This window comes from Zootoca vivipara, chromosome 10, assembly GCF_965207765.1.
Source record: "Zootoca vivipara chromosome 10, rZooViv2.hap1.1, whole genome shotgun sequence".
Taxonomy (NCBI): Eukaryota; Metazoa; Chordata; class Lepidosauria; order Squamata; family Lacertidae; genus Zootoca; species Zootoca vivipara.
This window is the reverse complement of record NC_142593.1, coordinates 57,449,920-57,466,479: the sequence shown is the minus strand read 5'-3', so window position 1 is coordinate 57,466,479 and position 16,560 is coordinate 57,449,920.

Below are 16,560 nucleotides of genomic sequence, written 5' to 3'. Positions count from 1 at the left end.
TATGTTCCATAGTTCACAGCTGAAAGAATCTAAGGCAACCATTTTAAAAAATGCAGTCTAATCCTTTTTATTAATTTGTAAAGCTCCTATCCTCAGGGATGAGGAGTGTGGTCCAAACTGGATGCTGTACATCGGACACTATATTTGTGCATTTGTAAATAATAATAATAATAATAATAATAATAATAATAATAATAATAATAATAATGCATGTGAAGCTGCTTTTAGCACTATGGATCCATTTCTGGCCATCTCTACTACCTGGTAATTCTTGCGAATAGAATGAATGTCTGTATAGTTAAAACTATGGTTTTCCCAGTAGTAATGTATGGAAGTGACAGCTGGACCTTAAAGAAGGCTGATCACCTAAGAATGGATGCTTTTGAATTATGGTGCTGGAGGAGACTCTTGAGAGTCCCACGGACTGAAAGAAGACCAAACCTATCCATTCTGAAGGAAATCAGCCCTGAGTGCTCACTGGAAGGACAGATCGTGAAGCTGAGGCTCCAATACTTTGGCCACCTCATGAGAAGAGAAGACTCCCTGGAAAAGACCCTGATGTTGGGAAAGATGGAGGGCACAAGGAGAAGGGGACGGCAGAGGACAAGATGGTTGGACAGTGTTCTCGAAGCTACCAACATGAGATTGACCAAACTGCGGGAGGCAGTGGAAGACAGGAGTGTCTGGTGTGCTCTGGTCCATGGGGTCACGAGGAGTCGGACATGACTAAACAACTAAACAACAACAACAAACAACAGGATGTAATAATGAGTTGGCAGCATAATATGAATGACATATGCTTAACCAAAAGAGGTTAAGAACCGTCCTCCTGACAGTTCTTGCAGCCAAGCTGGTGAAAAATCTATTGCTCTGCTTTCCTGTGGACCACATCAGTGAGGCTAAGAGAGAGATCTTGTTGTCTGGGCAGCCTAGGACTTCCATAGAAGCTGTCCAGGCTTACGCCCTAGAGTGGAGATTTGGTGCTGCTAATGCAGCAAAAATAACATGGCAGGCAGCAGTTATGAGTTACTGGTCTCTGCAGCCGCCGAAGGTGCTGTGCTTCTCCTCAAAACAAATGAGAGAATGAGTTGCGTCCGAGTGACTTCTACTCAGAGTAGACCCATTGAAATTAATAGGGCTTATTTCAAGCATGTCCATTCATTCCAATATACCTCCCAACACTGGATACAGCCCACTATATTCTGCTTTCAAAGCTTTACTAAAAAAATTAGCAGATCTGAAAGGGAAAAAAAACACCATAGGAAAATTTATAAGGCCATGCATAGGAATGGGAAGATCTGTCATTTTTGGTTCCTCTCCATTTTCTTTTCTTTTCTTTTTAATCTCAGATTCAGTTCTCCAAATTTCCATAACAGTTAGCAATTGCTTTTTAATGTCTTCAAGAAAATTTATTAGCAATTTCTCCTAATATTCAAAACCCTAAAATAATAATTTAAAAAATCCAAAATGAAACAAAACCTACAGTAAGGTGGAAAACAATGTTTGTTTTTGTACACTTCTGCTTTTTTCCCCCAGAATATGAACAATTTAATTACTAGCTTGCAGCTGAATCTTGTGCATTCGTGCTTAAATTAATATAGGCGGGTTTTATCTCAGTATTTGTAAACTGAAAAGTGGAGTTGCTGGTCCGTGGTATATCCGGCAATGGAAAATGTCCCTGGTGTGTCCCTTCCCTTGATGCCCTAAGCATGTGCTTATTTTGCTTGATGGTTAATCTGGCCCTGATAGGGACCTACCCTTTGAATGCTACAGCTCTGACCAAGAGAGACGGAGAGCATCTGACAGACCGAAGCAGCCAAATGGAAGATGCATTTTTGTTCCACTGGGCATCGTCTGTATCAGCTGTGCCAAACGGGAAGCCTCCCTCCGGTTGAGCTCGTAGGAGACCTGCTGAGATTGTCTCAGCTGGAAGCCACCTTTGGCGCCTATTACGGTGCTGCAGCTGTGTTAATAATCTTTGGCGACTCCTTTGTTTCCAATTTTGAGTCTGAAATGTGCAATCCGCAGAGGATATGAGCTTACTTCTAAATCCCCCTGGATGAATGTTCTGTATCTTAATAAATTATTTGTGGAATATAAAACCTTGTTATAAATTAAGGCCTCCGCTCCAGTGTGTGTGTGTGTGTGTGTGTGTGTGTGTGTGTGTGTGTGTATCTTGGAGAATGCCAAACGTCTTTCTGGAGGGCTCATATATTTTGTATGCTTTTAGTTTGCATTCATCCAAATGGAGTGGCCTGATTTTGAGTGCATGCAAAGGCACAAAGGGACAGGGAACCAATTCAGGGATGTGGACCCTTGAGCTTGTGCCCTATTTGCAAGCATTTGAATTTTGTATCTGGGAGAGTCTATATGCCACTTCCATTCTTTAAAGATGAGTAAATTCACCAGCCATAACTTTGACTTGTTCTTCCCAAGATTTCCCCTGTCACCAAAACATTCTTCCTAGTGTTGGCAATATGGTGAGAGATGCTCTTGGCAATATGGTGAGAGATGCTCCTGAGATGTTCCTATCTAATCCCTGCATTTCCCTGCCAAGGCTGATGCTGGTGAGCACATTTGCATCATGTTGCACATGCCTGCATTGTGAAGATCGCACGATGTGAATGCATGTTCATGCAAACTGTAGTCTCATCAGAGACATGTCTGCCTTGAGACATGAGACAGTCAGACCAGCAGAGGTTCTGAGTTCACCTTCCTCAGTTTATGAACTTATTACTATTTTACCCCAGATTAGGGATGGGCAAATCAGCTTGGTGATGTCACAAATGTGGAAGGCTTTTGAAAGAGGATTAAGAATTCATGGAGGGTAAGACTATCAATGGCTACTAAACCTGACAGCTGAGTACCACCAAATGGACTGGAGGTAGTATGTCTCAACATCCATTTATAGGGAAGAGTTATGTTCCACTCCTGTCTGGTTTAAGGGCTTGCCATTGGCATCTCGTTGGTCACCGTGAAAGCAGAATGTTAGACTACTAGATGGGCCTTCGGTTTGGATCAAGAAGGAATCACCTGATGTTCTTAAATCTGTTTCCAGGTTACTTTTGCTCTTAGTGATGCATTCTTACAAGTTGACTGAGAAGTCCATTGTGCCTCATTTTTTGCATCAATCAATCACAACAATATTTGCACAAAAAGGCAAGAGGCAGTGGACAGCTAAGATCCAATCCCCATATGTATCTGGGATATGCAAATCAGGTCTGCTCATATTTTGGAGTTTGCAGAAACCAAATTCCTCCACCATCCCTACTGTGGCCACCCCAAAGGCAGCAGGTTTTTCTAGGCTAACTCTCGTCAACAGCCTAAGGGTGAGGTGTAGGCCACCAAATTCTACAGCACAGGCAGACAGGCAAGTTAACACATTCTCCTTGCCCAGTGGAATTGTGGGATGTAATCCATTGGTGCAGTCAAATGCAACATTCCTTATTTCCCTAGAGTGGACACAGCCAGGGGGACATCCAGTCAGTGTAACTTCCTGTTACACTAGTCTGGAGCCACGCCTCCTGCATGTGACCTGGGAGATGCACCTGGCTCTGGCTGACTCCATAAAAGAGCCGAGTCATGCAGCCACTTTCTCAGTTGCAGTTTTGTCTTGATTTCTGTCTTGTTCTCTCTCTTGTTTTGCTGCCATGCCGTTCTCCTGCAGCCATTTTGTTATCTCAAGGTAATTTTGCTTTCTGCTGGGTCTCAGCCAGCAGCACAGGAGTTCAGTCTTCCTATGAGATGAACTCACAGTTTATTGTGTAACTATTAGGAAAAGCCTGCCTTTCAGGAATCATATTGTGAACTGAAATGTGAGTAAACTTTTCGTTACTTTACTCAGAAAGTAACTCTTGTGTCTTGATTCTTCTTAAGAGTGATCAAAGGGGACATCAGGAAATAATCTTAACTAAGAGATTCAAACGAATATGCAAACTAGCTTCCAGCTATATTGAGGGGAATTTGCTCTGCTACACCACTCATTGGTGTGAGAGAAGGAAGGATAATACTAATACTTATTCAATATATCCTTCCCTATCATCCTTAACATTCCCACAGGATTGCATTCTGTGCACACTTTGCAGCACTCCCAGAATGTTGGGAAAGAAAATATTGCAACCAAGGTGAAACGGGGTGAAATACTAGGAGTTGCTGGGGGGTGGGGGTGGCAGGATCCATAGCTCCATCTCCCACCCAGGCAGAGTGTTATGTTACAAGGCAACCCATGTTTGATTTTGTCACAATTGCATATTTGAAAGATGCTGCACAAAGAAACCACCAAACAAATGTTCTCTCATGGCTGGCCCCCCAGGCTGAGCCTGTCTTGTTTTTGCCCACATCTGAGATGTTAAAAGTTATGGGGTGGCGAGCGGGGGAGGTGACAGCCCTAGATACGAAGGCTGCTATCAGATGGGGCATTTTTCAATTTCTGACCTGTCTGGAGCCTAAAGTGAAAATCTGCTCTGAAAACATCAGACTCGAAACAATAAATGGCCGTTACTCTGAAATGAGGTATTGATGGCACGGTTTATATGCACCAGAAATATAACTCCATCAGCCTCAGTTATATTTAGGTTCCAAATCTTCCCACCTTCTGTTGTTTACCCAGCGCTATTGAGAACCTCGTTAAAAAAAGAAACCGAGAATTATCCAGGCTTTAAAAGGAGGTTTTACAAGATGCCGCTGGTGGTGCTGTGTATCAGAGAGAGAATCTCAGTATATTCTCTGCTGCACGAAAATGAAAAGAATTCATTACCCATCCTGCTAATCATTAGAAGGTCAATGCATGTCCAACTCATAATGCATATCACTATATTATTTTGGCATATGTTAGAGGCTGCCCAGCTCCCTGTGTCACCTCAGAAGCTGTTCCGTGGTCTTTGGAGAGCTTCTGTAATAAAGGTGGTCAAGGGTCAGTTCACCCAACTGCAAATCAGGTGTCACATGTTCAGAAGCCTTTGGTTGATTGGAGCAGCTGCGGCTGATAGCTGCTACTGGCACTGACAGAATGCCCTCTTCTAGGCATCTTAGTGCCAGCCCTTCCACTCGCCTACTCATCATCTGGCAAAGCCTGACACCTTGGGAGAAGGCAGGAATAAGGGGCATAATTAGCTGTGACTTACTTGTTCCTCACTCCTGAAACGACTCCATCAGAAATGTTAATTCACCCATGCATCCCTCTTTATTCCCCAGCCATCCAAGCGAGTAGCATTATCAGAGTTCAAGGGTACTGCTCGACGCCACCCCAATCTCCAAGCAGGGCAAGAATCCAGGGGTTCCAGTGCTTACTCGAATTTCTGTTTCCTTGGAATGAAGGTCAGTGGACACGATGGCCTCTTTAGGATGTATGGTTTTATTTGAAACAAAAATTAAAAAATCCTTCCAGTAGCACCTTAGAGACCAACTTAGTTTGTCATAGGTATGAGCTTTCATGTGCATGCACACTTCTTCAGATACATGCACACGGAAACTCATACCTATGACAAACTTAGTTGGTCTCTAAGGTGCTACTGGAAGGATTTTGTTAATTTTTTTAAAAAAAATTTTTTTTTGACTGTGTCAGACCAACACGGCTACCTACCTGTAACTGGTTTTATTTGCACAGATATACAACCTGAGCGTAAGTTGGAGGAGCTTGCAGCATTAACCCACCCAACAAATCTTGGTTTTTACAGGGGATATTGAAACACACAGTAAACATGTCTCTCTCCCCAGCTTGGAGTCTGCTTCCATCTCTCGCACACAACTCTGAATAGTTTTCTCTTGCATATCAGCTAGGTAAAGGGAGGCAGAAGGCCCACCCATTTGTTTTACAGTACTGTAGAGTAACTTCTTTGTCTATGCTCAAGGTGGTACTTAGCCAAAGCCATTGCTTTCACAAAGAAGCAGGTTTGGAATGCATGTTTTTATACATTCTACCCCCATAAATTCAGGATCCCGAAAACTAAAAGAGACTTGGGGAATTATCCAGACCGACCCACCCAAATTCATAGCAGTAACTCCAAGCCAGGCAAGAATACTCAAGCAGGGTGTAAAGCAAAGCTGGGATAGCCTTCAGAGAAATTGGTGTGGCATGGTGTGTGTATGGGCTTCAGAAGCATCCCAAGACACATATGGGGTCGCATTCTGCTCCTGGGTGTAAGGCTCCCCATCCCTGATTCAGCATATGATGGTGGGAATTCTGGATAACTCCCACCATCCTTTAGAAGCCCGAGCTATGGTTCTGCAATGCATATTCTTGGTCTACTAGCAGATACATTACTGAAGAGCATAAAACTCCCCACCGGTTCCCTCCACAATGCAACTCTCGCCTTTCCATATAATTTCTTTATGTTTATTGCTCTCTGTGTGGCTGTCTTCTGTCGGTGCCAGCAAAGGCTGCCACGGTTTCTCTCTGCCCAGAAGAAATAAACTTAGATCTAAAAAAAAGAGAGAGAAAAGTGTTTTATAGGCCAAATAAATTACAAGTGAGTCTTGCAGATAGTTGCTAGGCAAATTGATTTCTGTGTACAAATGTCCTTTCCTTGATTTGTTGATAAAAATTTAATGTTCCACATGTAAAAACTACTTAAACACACTACTAGGGCATGAACAATTTATTCTCGCAATGGTCAATCCCTCTGCTTTCTTGCTGTTTATCGCTTGCATTTCGATGGGGCAGAGGGAGTTTCTAGGATGATATTGCAAACAGAACAGGTCAGGCACGCGAAAAGCAAACTGTTTAACTTGTTGTTTTTTTAATACGCATTTGCAAGTGGGAAAAGCATGAATATTTATGCCACGGTAAGCAATTTATTCCTTATTATATGGTGTGAGGAGAAGAACTACGGCCAGCACTGGAGGGGTACTATTCTGTACAATGTGCAGTTTACTTTTAACAGGGCAGTTTGTTTCAAAATTGGCTATCACCTCTGGCTCCAACTGCGTTGGACCCTCCTTGCTCCCTGCTGCCTCCATTAACTCACTGTGGTTTCCTGAGCTGCTAAAAAACCCAAAGTGGAGAAGGGAGGTCTATGTAAAATCATAGGATTGGAAGAGACACAAGGGCCATTTGGCCCAACCCCCTGCAATGCAAGAATCACAGCTAAGGAATCCCTGATGGATGGCCATCCAACCTTGGTTTAAAAAACATCTAATGAAGGACAATCCACCACCATTTGAGGTAGTGCAGTTCACCAGCAAACAGCTCTTACAATCACAATGTTCTCCCTAATGTTGGGTCACAATCTCCTTTCATTCCATTGAATCCATTGGTTTGGTTCCTCCCCACTGAAGAAGCAGAAAATAAGCTTGCTCCATCTTCCACGTGAAAGCCCTTTAGATACTTGAAGGTGGCTATCCTGTCCTCTATAAGTCTTGTCGTCTCCAGGCTAAGCATACTCAATTCCCTCAACCATTAATCTAGGTGAGGCTGGAGGGGTGGGGTTTCCCCATTTCAGTGATAGACCTGGATAAAGAAATGGAATATGATTAGAGAGCAGAGGATGTTCAAGGTGTGTGCATGTTGCTGTTCTAACAATTCACTCTGCTTTATAGAACTAAAGTGACTCATTCAGTGGGGCTTTCAAGATATCCTTTGCTCAGTTGCATTCCATTACTCTCAATTATGTTTTCCCACCAGCTCTAAACAATACCCCCCTCTTTGTTATTGATGGTCTTGACAGCATCCTTGTCTGGGGAACATGTCCCACTTCACCTTCTCCGCTGATTCCTTTGTGTCCTGGCATTAAATGCAAAGCAACAGTGAGGCAGGATGGCAACAAGTGAGGTTTTATTGGTGCTCCATTCAGAGAACAAGGTTAAGATGACATTTCTCTCCCAAGTATCCCATTTTATGATCGGCCATTAATTGATCACGGTAGAGAGGATGTTACAGTCAAGTGGTGGAAGGTGTTACCTATTGGAGCATTCTCCTGCAAATTGGCTGAAGCTGTTTCTGTTTACCTTCTGCCCAGTAGCGCATCATCATTCATTAAGGGGGAACAGGGCAAGGATTAATGGCAACCTGTTCCCCACTTACACCAGCACCCACCCCTCAAAAATATTTGTGCTGCTTTATATTTGCGGCAAGTGACTCGTTACGTTTAAATGGGCAGAGGCTGTAGTTTTTGATTCATCTCTTAGGGAAACTATTATTTTGTTAAGTGGTAAGAAAGAAAAATGCAGCCCAAATATGTTTTGATACTTTGTGGATATAGAAGAGGGGAGTGATGACTGATCAAGGCATGCTAGATCAACATTGGTTGGAAAATAAATGTGCAGGGAGACTTTCTTTGAAGGAGAATCGTGGCTATTGAACCTGGCCACCAAACCAAGTTCAAGATCTTTGTATTAATTTACAAAGCCCTGAACAAATTAAGTCCAGGGTGCCTCGCAGATCTGCTGAACCCTTATATTCCAGGTTGATCAACGGGATCATCTGTAGGAGTGTCATTGGTTGTTTGCCGAGTAGCCAAGGCTCATTTGGCAACAAGAAACCAAGCCCTTTGTGTCATCGGACCAGAAATAGAAATACTTTATTATCACTGCACCATTTGTTTACAGCAGCGTTTCTCAACCGCTGTTCCGACAGCACTAACCCGCCGGAAAGCAATATTTCTCCTCCTCTTTCCCAAAGCTCAGTGCAAGCGAGCCTGGCGGCCGCCAATACACACTGCTAACCCGCCGGAAAGCAATATTTGGCAAGTGTTTCTTAGTCATAATTATAATATAGGGCGGCACAGAGTTAAATTTTTTAACTTTTTTAATGGTGGTGTGCCTCGTGATTTTTTTCACGGAACAAGTGTGCCGTGGCCCAAAAAAGGTTGAGAAACACTGGTTTACAGTGAGATTAAATGAGCCCCCCTCCTCCCTCACAATCTCTCAGTCCTTGTTACACTCTGTGTGCTGTCGTACGACCAACCCCAAACGTCAGCTGCAATGTTGCTGTCTTCCATTCAGCAGCCTCACATGCCATGGGTAGAAACTGTTCTTTAACCTGTTGGTGCGGCTTATCATGCTTCTATATCTCCTGCCCAGGATATTAAAAAGGGGCTGGCCAGGGTGTGAGTCAGTACCAATAGAGATTCAGCAGGCGCCTTCTGTGCCAACTTTTAAACCAAAATCTTTCCTATTCTACCAGGCCTATGCAGGCAATTAAGAATGCCTCCTTCCACAATTGTTAACTGATGCCTGATTTTAACTTTTTCATGGTTTTTTATTATATGGTTTTATGTTTGGTTGTCGTAAACTGCTTTGGAATCTCCTTACTTGTAATCTGCATCTGTTGGTACAGGGACTTTCCTTCTAGAGCAGGCATCCCCAAACTTCAGCCCTCCAGATGTTTTGGACTACAATTCCCATCTTCCCCAACCACTGGTGCTGTTAGCTAGGGATCATGGGAGTTGTAGGCCGAAACATCTGGAGGGCTGCAGTTTGGGGGTGCCTGTTCTAGAGCATCAACCTCAACCCAGATAGTCAGGGAGATAATGTAGTCCATATGGACGCCATATTGGAAAAAAAAGCAGCTATGGAGTATGTTCCAGACGGTCCGCGGAGTAACCGTTCATAAACTGAAGTGAACTTTCCCCATTGAAAGTAATGGAAAGTGGATTAATCCGTTCCAGACGGGTCCGCGGAGTACTCAACCTGAAGCGTACTTAACCCAAAGCATGGGTGTAATTGGTTCTGAAAGTCTGTTCATAAACTGAAGCGTTCATAAACTGAAGCGAACTTTCCCATTAAAAGTAATGGAAAGTGAATTAATCCGTTCCAGATGGGTCCGCGGCGTTCATAAACCGAAAATTCATAAACCGAGGTGTTCATAAACCGAGGTTCCACTGTATAGGGTTTCATGTGCCTTGTATCAGGAAACACTGACACTTTGTAATTTTCCAATTCCTGCTGCTCACAACGTATTTGTAATAATAAGTGTTTGAGCTTGTTCCGCCCTCCTCCTCTGTACTAGTCCATTTCCTTTTTATGCCTTGTCTCTTAGATTGTGAGTTTTACTGATGTTTGTAAGCTGCTATGGGAGACTTTTCTTGGGGGCAGAGGCAGAACAGGATAAAAATGCCTAATGAAAAATAAATAAGAACATCCTTCTAAGATAGAATAAACAACCCCCTCCCCCCAAAAAAATGTAATGGGGAGGCTGAGCTTGAGAGATGAAAATTGCTGAAGGCTGTGTTGCAATTTCATAGTGGAGGTGAGATTCAGCTGGGATTTGCTAGTTCACAGCTCCAGCTCTCAGCTGCGACACTACAGGATCTCGAAAGCCAAGAGGTATTGATTCCTCTTTTGCACTTGGTCTTCATGACTATTTCATTGGTCAAATTGTTCACCACCAGCACAAGTAAAAGATTTGACGCTGGTAACACTTTAATAAATGTATTCCTTGCCCAATCAATACTTTCCAGGAAAAAAAGAGCTGCTGCATCATCCGTTAATGGGGAGAAATCTGTGCCCCCCCCCCAAAAAAAGAACTATGGTCAGCTTTCATGACAAACAAGAACATCAGGAGTGTTAATAAAATGACCAGCTGTCTGTACATGGAAAGACGAACCAGACACTCTCCTCCCTCTTTCTAGATTCAATCAAAGAAAATGAAAAACCATCTTGGCCTGCCTGGGAGAGGAATGAAGTGTAACACAGGCCGAAAGAGACAAAGTATGTGACCTGCAGATCATCGCAAAGGGCAGCTCTGGTAGAAATACCATCTGAAATGCCCGCAGCACAATCTGTGGTACCAACTAATGCTATATGTGCCCTCAGTGCTATAGGTGATCAACCCAGAGACAAAATATGAGCATCCTGGGTGTCCAAAGAAGCTGAATGTTGGAATAATAATAATAATAATAATAATAATAATAATAATAATAATAATAATAATTTATTATTTATACCCCAGCCACTCTGGGCGGCCCCCAACCGAATGTTAAAAACACAATACAGCATTAAACATTAAAAACTTCCCTAAACAGGACTGCCTTCAAATGTCTTCTTAAAGTCAAATAGTAGTTTATTTCTTTGACATCTGGTGGGAGGGTGTTCCACAGGGTGGGTGCCACTACCGGGAAGGCCCTCTGCCTGGTTCCCTGTAACTTGGCTTCTCGCAGCGAGAGAACTGCCAGAAGGCCCTCGTCGCTGGACCTCAGTGTCCGGACTGAACGATGGGGGTGGAAGATTCAGGAAAGCTGAAAGAAAACACTTCTTAACTCAACATGTAGCTAAACTATGGAACTCGCTCCCACAGGAAGCAATGATCACCACCAACTATATGGCTTTAAAAGAGGACTAAACAAATTAATGGAGGAGAAGGATACCAGTGGTGATGGATAGATTCTGCACCCACAGTTTGAGGGAGCAGTGCTTCTGAATGCCAGATGTTGGATACCAGAGGGTAGGAAAGTGTTCTTGTGCTTGAATCCTGCTTGCTGTTTTCCCTCAGGCATCTGGTTGAAACAAAAAAAAAAAAATTCCTTCCAGCAGCACCTTAAAGACCAACTAAGTTTTTATTTTGGTATGAGCTTTTGTGTGCATGCGCACTTCTTCAGATACACTGAAATAGAAGTCCCCAGACGCTTATATATAGAGAAAGGGTGGGGAGGGGGTATCACTCAGAAGGGTGGTGGAAATGGGTGATCGACTGACTGATACCGGTAGCTGTTGACGACTGTAAACGACTGCAAATGGTCTTGCATGAAAAAGCAAGGGGTGAGATGGCTGAAGATCGCTTTATCATGTATAATGAGTTAAGAATCCGACGTCTCTGTTCAAACCAGGTCTCTCCATGGTTTTAAGCTTAAAATAAAAACTTAGTTGGTCTTTAAGGTGCTGCTGGAATGATTTTTTTTTATTTTGTTTCGACTACGTCAGACCAACATGGCTACCTACCTGCATCTGGTTGGCCACTTTGAGAACAGGATGCTGAACCAGATGGGCCGTTGGTTTAATCCAGCAAGCTCTCATTATGTTCTTAATTAGACTAAGCCAGACTCCGTTTCCACATCCAGCAGAACCAGTTCCAAGTTTGGTTTGTCCTCATACTTTGATGGCCACCACATCAATGCCCCACATGGGCTTACTTTAAGATATAAGGAAAGCCCTGCTGGATCAGGCCAAATAGACATTCCGTCTAGCATCCTGTCCTCAGAATGGAAAAGCAGATATTTATGGGCAGCCCGCAAGCTGGACCTGAGTTCTGCAGTACTTCCCCCAGATATGATTCCCACAGGATGTATCAAAATTCACAGTGCCAGTGTGGTGTAGTGGTTAAGAGTGGTGGACTCGTAATCTGGTGAACTGGGTTTGCGTATGCGCTCCTCCACATGCAGCTGCTGGGTGACCTTGGGCTAGTCACACTTCTCTGAAGTCTCTCAGCCCCACCTCACAGGGTGTCTGTTGTGGGGGAGGAGGGGAAAGGAGAATGTTAGCCGCTTTGAGACTCCTTCGGGTAGTGATAAAGCGGGATATCAAATCCAAACTACTCTTCTTCTTCTTCTTCTTCTTCTTCTTCTTCTTCTTCTTCTTCTTCTTCTTCTTCTTCTTCTTCTTCTTGCATGAGGATTTAAAAATAAGAAGAATTCACAAATTCCTGCAGAAATGTGGGGAACAGAATTTGAAACTGGGAAGATGAGAGACTGAGATAACCAAAATTGAGAGTCTAGCTTGGTTGGGCCATTGACCAATTGAAGTCCAGCATCGTGTTCTCACGGTGGCCACCAGATGCGACTGAATAAACCAGCAGAATAAACCATTTATTATTTATTAAATTGCTATCCTATCGTTCTTCCCAAAGGAACACAGGACAGCTAATGGAAAAAAAGTAATAAAATAATGCAATTTAAAAATAAAAAGATTATTTAAAAGCAAAGCAGAAAAAGCTTCTAAAGACGTTTAAAAACATTAAGAACATCCATATGTATTCGGAAGCTACATTTAAATGGCTTCTTCCACCTAAATTAGACTACCAAATTATAAAAGCTTTGTCAAAGTACACTTTTCTGCAAAAAGATTGTGAGCTCAGGACTGCTCTGGTACTGAAAATGAATTCCTGGCTCAGAATGTGTTCAGCGGCACCCTGGTCTTTCATTCCAAACGAATGGCTGTTGCATCTGGCTGTGGTTGGCAGATCTTGGGGTTCCAGATTTTTTTAAAAAAATCAAACAAAACAAGCAAACAACAGCAACACCAAAGTAGATCTGACAAGCTTGAAGTCTGTCCATCCCTAAGCTAATCAACTCCAGACAGCAGCTGTCATTTTGATTTCCCACAATGCCACTGATGTAACACTGTTTCGGGGCACCAGTTTGGAAATTAAAAAAGGGAGCTTCCAGATCCTTGACACTGCTATTTGGGATGTTTCTGCGGCCTGCCAGCGAAACCTACTAGAGGGTCCCAGTGACTGAGAGCTCCCATCTTCTGGCACGGCACCAAGAGCTCCATCAGACCTGGAGCCAGTTCAGACTGGAGTAACAGACCACTGGGCCTTGGGCAAATTCATGGAGGAGAGGGCTATTGATGGCTACTAGCCAGGGTGACTCTGTTCTGCCTTCATAGCTGGGGCCAGCAATGCTTTTGAATGTCATTTGCTGGGAACCACAGGAGGGGAGAGGGCTCTTGTGCTTGGATCCTGCTTGCCAGTTTCCCGCATGCATCTGGTTGGCCACTGTGAGAACAGGATGCTGGAGTAGATGGACCATTGACCTGATCAGCAGTGTTCTTACATTCATTTACACACCCGCATACATATGCAAACTCCATTATTAAATTGGTCTTCCAGAAAAGCTCCCCGATGACGAAGGTCATAGGAATACAGAAAGCTGCCTTCTACTGAGTAAGACAAATGGCTCTTCTAACGCAGTGGCATCTTCACTGACAGGCATTGACAATCCATTGTTTCCTTGAGGAACATTTCCAAGCTCTACCTAGAGATGAAAGGGATTGAACATGGGGCATTTATCAGGGAATGCAGACACTGTGCCTTTGGGCTAAGGCCTCTCCTCACTTGCATGTACATATTGCAGTTGCTCTAAAACAGGCATGTCAAACCTGCAGCCCTCCAGATGTTTTGGACTACAATTCCCATCTTCCCCAACCACTGGTCCTGCTAGCTCGGGATCATGGGAGTTGTAGGCCAAAACATCTGGAGGGCCGCAGGTTTGACATGCCTTCTCTAAAATGTTTGTTTTTGTCAAAGTTCTAGATGTTTTTAAATGGTTTTTAATTGCTTTGTACCTTTCCCACTAACATCTGCAAAGCTAGTGATCACCGGACACTGGAGATCTCTCAACCCAGATCTTTTTGAACCGTGGGTCTCAGAGACTAGGGGCTTGATACTCGTGGACAAATTAACCACCTTAAAACATTGCACAGGAGGAAGAGGAGTGCTGCCTTCTAGGCAACACGGTTTGTTTTTATTCAATACATGCAATCCATTGAACACGGCTTCTGCCCGCCAAGAACACACAGAACAATGTGGAATGACACTTTCAATTAATTACTTTATTGTGAAAACTTAGAGCTGGACAGAACCTATGTCTTACTTAAAGGCAAGTCTCAACTCTGGGAGGGAAGGGCAAGAGGGAGCTTTATCTGTTGTTGCTATGATGTCATTCTGTTTGGAAAAAAATCTGCAAGAAAATATTTTTAAATGGTTTTAAATATGCTTTTATTTGATCTTAAATTGCACTGTTCCACTTTTTGCTGTTGAATGTTGGCCACCTGGGCTTTTGCAGAGGAACAGCAGGATATAAATAACAACAAGTTGAAAAGCAGTGATGATGATGATGATGATGATGATACTGACCTAGATGTAACTATTATCTGACTTAGCATAAGGCAGGTTCCTCACTTATAGAATTGTGGAGTTGGAAGGGACCCTGAAGATCATATAGTCCAGGCATCCCCAAACTGCGGCCCTCCAGATGTTTTGGCCTACAACTCCCATGATCCCTACCTAAGAGGACCAGTGGTCAGGGAGGATGGGAATTGTAGTCCAAAACATCTGGAGGGCTGAAGTTTGGGGATGCCTGATCTAGTCCAACCCCTTGCAATGCAGAAATCTCAAATAAAACATACCTATCAGATGGCTATCCAACCCCTGCTTAAAAACCTCCAATGAAGGAGAGTCCACAATCTTTTGAGGGAGTCTATCACGGTCAAACAGACCCTACAGTCAGAAAGTTCTTCCTGATCTTTAGTCAGAATCTCCTTTCTTGTAACATGAAGCCATTGGTTTAGGTCCTAGCCTCAGGATCAGGAGAAAAGAAAAAGAAAAAAGCCAAGCTTGCTTCATCCTCCATGTGGCAGCCTTGAGATATTTGAAGGTGGCTATCATAGCTCCACTCTCTCTCTTCTTTTAAAGGCTAAACATACCCAGTTCCTTCAACTGTTCCTCATACGGCTGGGTTTCCAGACCCTTGATCATCTTGGTTGCCCTCCTCTGCACAACATCTACCTTGGCAATATCCTCATTAAATTGTGGTTCCCAGAACTGGAACCTGTACTCTAAGTGTTGTCTCACCAAGGCAGAATAGGGTAGTACATTGGTACCTCGGTTTACGAACTTAATCCATTCCGGAAGTCCATTCTTAAACCAAAACCATTCTTAAACCGAGGGACGCTTTCCCTAATGAGGCCTCCCTCTGCTGGTGCCCTTCCACCATTCGGATTCCGTTCTTAGACCGAGGTAAAGTTCTCAAACCAAGACACTATTTCTGGTTTTGCAGAGTTTGTAAACCAAATCATTCTTAAACCGGACTGTTCTTAAACCAAGGTAAAAAGGTAAAGGTAAAGGACCCCTGACAGTTAAGTCCAGTCGCAGACGACTCTGGGGTTGCGGCACTCATCTCGTTTTACAGGCCGAGGAAGCTTGTACTATTACTTCCCTTGAACGTGACACTAGCATTGGCTTGTTTTGCTGCTGCATCACTCTGTTGACTCGCGTGAAGCTTGTGGTTTGCTAAGACCCTCACATCCTTTTCTTGTGCACTACTGGCAAAGCCAGGTGCCCTCCCCATCTTATATTTGTGCACCTGGTTCTTCCTGTCTAATTGTGGAGCCTTACATTTGTCCCTATTGAAATTCATTTTGTTAGTTTAGACCCTGCTCTCCAACTTGTTGAGGTCATTTTGAATTCTGTCTTCTGCATCATTCTGTCCTCAGCTGCTATGCTCAGTTCTTAAATCCAAACAAGAAAAGGAAACCATCCCCCGTACCCATTTTAGATAGATACAGTAACACCTTGTTTGCATAGAGCTTTGGGGTATCTGCCGTGCTTAGGAGGCATTGGAAATAATAAGTCGTGTTACGGCTTTAACAAATTCGAGGGAAACAACAGGTGAAGTCATCTATTATGAAGCTCCTCGCCTGGTGCTTACTTACCATCTCTTGCAAAGAGATTATGCTTCATCCCCAGCCAACGTACTTTATGCACCTCGTAATATGTATTTTTATCTGAATGAATTTTTTATCCTGCAGTATAAATATTTTTCACTGTATAAATAAGTTACAGCATATTTCTGCAAGACGAAGAAGACGGGGGGGAGAGATGCATTTATTTAAATCCCTCCTTTCTAA